Here is a 3527-nt window from a genome sequence, read left to right as displayed (position 1 = left end):
AATATCTGATCCTGAAAGTGATGAAATTGAGGAGATTCAATGTGAAAGTTTTCTAGATGAATTGGAAGTTCAGAGAGAGGGTGACTCAGGGATGTTAATGATTTTGAATTCAGCTGATCAAACTGAGGATAAGTCAGCTCCAGAGGACAATTGAAATTTTGATAACATTGAAAATATTTTGAGGGGGTCTAGTGTCTCTAATGAGTTTAATGAACATCAATTTGTCAATATGACATCTCCAACTGATGAATTTGGGACACACTTTGAAAAGGAGGTTTTCTCAAATGGCAAAGAAGATACTACGACTCCTCCTGATCTTAATGTTCCATTTCAAATTGCAGAGATTGTTCTCGAGCGTGATGCTGATTATAAACTTAATGAGCATGAAGAGAAGCTGATTCTTCAATCACCATTCATAGAACAACAAGCTTACAAGATTTATGGTGATTCTGATCTTGTCCTTTCTACATCAATGAGTGTTCTGGGTGCATGGAAATATCATAAGAAATCAGAATATCTCAAAGCTTATCTGAGTGTTCGCAACAAATTTAAATTGAAGAATGAAGAAAAACTTCAAGAACAGCAGAATTTAGAAATCAAAAGCATAAATAAGATTTCAATGATTAACAAGGATGAAGTGAAGATGCCATTGTTTCATGTGACAAGAATGGATGTCGAGGACTATCAGTTCTCAGAAGTAGATTTTGATAGATTAAAGATGGACGACATTATCTTCATCTACAATTACTTGATAGACTTGAATGAATATGCAACAATTTATCATGCTACTACGATGAAGGCAGTCTACAGATTTATTCTTGACTCAATGAGATGGATGTCTGTTCACAACTTTCAGATGGGGTTAGAATCTGGACACAAAAAGCTCGGAATTAAACCGCCAAATCAATTGATTGAAGAGCTAAGATATATGTCGTTACTTGAAGTAAGTGACTGTCCATATGGGTTTGTGTTTGTCAATTCTCACTACACAAAGGTCTTCATCAGAGTTTTAGATTTCAAAAGATACTCAGACGGAACGTTGATGTATGCTTTTAAATTCTTGAGATGGAGACTGATCAATGAATGCTATTCATCTGAAGATAATGAGATTGTCAAATACATTTTCACGAGATTGAAGAGTAGTCTCAAACAAGAGTGAACATAAGAAGATATGACAGTCTCAAAGGATTCAAATCCAAAGTTCACTTCAGAGGAACAAAGTTCCTTTAGATATCTTAATAGGATTATATTATAAATTTTCACAATTAACACTAAGTGGGAGATTATTAGGACCCCGAAGTTGTATAGTGTTAATGTGAAACATGCTTAAACGAAGGTTCCTTAGAAGAGGGCTATATAGGGAATCTAAGTAGTCCTAATTAGATAGCCATTGCATTCTAACTGAGTTCTAGAAGCTGTGGAATGTAGTTGACTAGTTTGACTAATGCTCTTTACATTCATATGGTTAATTGTTCACATTCATGGTATTCATGAGATCAAGGATCCTAAAGTATCCTATTATGCTTAAGAAAGTTTTGATGATTATGGAATGTTAATATGTCACCCAACCTAGTCGCTCAGTTGGATGAGCCGTCTGAACGTGTATGCATGTAGTAAGACTGCACGGGCGTCGGGGGTAAGGGACGTTGCTATCTATTCAGAATCTTCAAGCCTATCGCTTTACCCAGTGACATGTCTTATGACAGGGGCGTTTAGGACTAGTGTAATGAATACAAGGTCACTGCCTATCCATGAGCCAGCATTCCATAATCCCGACAAAGTAACTGATGAAATCATAGCATGCACTTGTTTTAGCCTTATCTAAAGTACAAATTTTATCGTATTTACTTTACTTTATCTTATAAACTAGAAAACCCAAAATTAGGTAATAAACCACTACTCCTGCACCTTAGAATTATCTTAAGCTTTAGATATAGGTTCGATTCTACTGATATATCAAAAATAAGACTCTAGGTCATACTTCCCTTACTCATAATAAGGAGTATTAAGATTTAGGCCCCGCTAAATATAAATTTAAAACCATTACCCCCTTGTTGGTGGTTGATTCTAACGCCTTGCGGTCTAACGACACCGCATAAACAAACCGTTCGTTTTGGCCATATCAAGGAGGTAACAAGTATTGGGCGCCGCTGCCGGGGAACTGGTATCAAACAATACTGCTTCTATCAAACTCATTCATAAGCATTTAGTGGTGTCTAAGAAAGACAATTATACACGGGCTTGGTTGTTGGATTTTTCGAACAGTCTTCAATAATATTGGAACCAAAGGGATCATGCCTCTCCGTAGTCGGCCTGGCCACTTGGTTTGTTGAATAGTTCGTGCAAAGCTCTGTTATCAAAATACCAGGGAATCAGTAGCAAGAACCAAAGACATATCTCTAATTAGGATAATTAGAATACCTTAGATTAAGATTACCTTAGATTACCTTAGATTACTTTAGATTACCATAGATTACTTTAGATTAAGATTACTTTAGAATTACTTAGCTTATCTGCTTTAAATTTAAAAACAAAAAGGCATACCCAGTGTATGACCTAAACCCGATCTAGACCAGGGCCGTTGTTATTCGTACCTGATCCAGACGCAATAATCTCTAAAGCACGCAAGGAAGCACAAATCAGAAAATAAATGGCGTTACGCATTACTTTAGCAGAAAACACAAAACCCTCGATTGAAGGTCGAGGAGGACCGATCAGATTTCTAGAGATTCAAGGACACTCGTTCGAGTTAAACATCACATTATACAGCTCATCCAAAATGGCTGTCAATTTCATGGACTTCCGAATGACGATCCTAACTCTCACCTTGATAAATTCATATCTCTTTCGAACTCCTACAAACAGCCAGGGATAGGACAAGATATAGTCCGGCTATACTTGTTCCCCTATTCTCTCACTCATCATGTACAAACATGGTTTGAAGGATTGGAAAAAGATTCCATCATGTCTTGGACGGAGATGGCTACTAAATTCCTAACCAAATATTTCCCTCTTTCTAAACAAACCAAACTCAAGAATGACATCATTAACTTTAAACAAAGTTATGATGAATCTCTTTACACTGCATGGGAGCGATTCAAAACCCTGCTGAAGAAATGCCCTAATCACCAGTTATAACGGTCAGCCCAAATTTGTACCTTCTACAATGGCCGTACGGTAAATCATAGGATGACAATCAATGTCGCAGCTCAAGGAAATTTGATGAGCCAAACCGCAGACGAAGCATGGGAGTTGCTCAAGAACATGACAATGCATCATCATAACTGGAACAGTGGTGAAATAACTTCATCATCTACCCCACTCTCAGCACTTAATAATCAAAAGGAGGCCATCAAATCTCTCACATACAAGATGAAGTCTCTTGCCAAATAACTCGAAGAATTGAAGACACAGCCGCAGCAAGTTAACCAGGTCCAGGCCTGTGTTAATTGTACCAACCCGCAACCCACTGAAGAATATCAAGTTAAGTACGAGAACCCTGACGGTTCAGTCTGTTACGTTCAATA

The 3527-nt window shown here is 37.4% G+C and overlaps 1 non-coding gene across 1 annotated transcript; it reads right to left on the bottom strand.

Moving 5' to 3' along the window:
* Positions 1–3028: 3028 nt before the first annotated feature.
* Positions 3029–3134, bottom strand: LOC139903630 (small nucleolar RNA R71). Its single transcript, XR_011778440.1, has one exon. It is a non-coding gene; the product is annotated as a small nucleolar RNA R71 (small nucleolar RNA).
* Between the last annotated feature and the right edge of the window lie 393 nt (positions 3135–3527).

Source organism: Rutidosis leptorrhynchoides, chromosome 3 (assembly GCF_046630445.1).
Source record: "Rutidosis leptorrhynchoides isolate AG116_Rl617_1_P2 chromosome 3, CSIRO_AGI_Rlap_v1, whole genome shotgun sequence".
Taxonomy (NCBI): Eukaryota; Viridiplantae; Streptophyta; class Magnoliopsida; order Asterales; family Asteraceae; genus Rutidosis; species Rutidosis leptorrhynchoides.
This window is presented reverse-complemented; position numbering and strand designations above follow the sequence as displayed.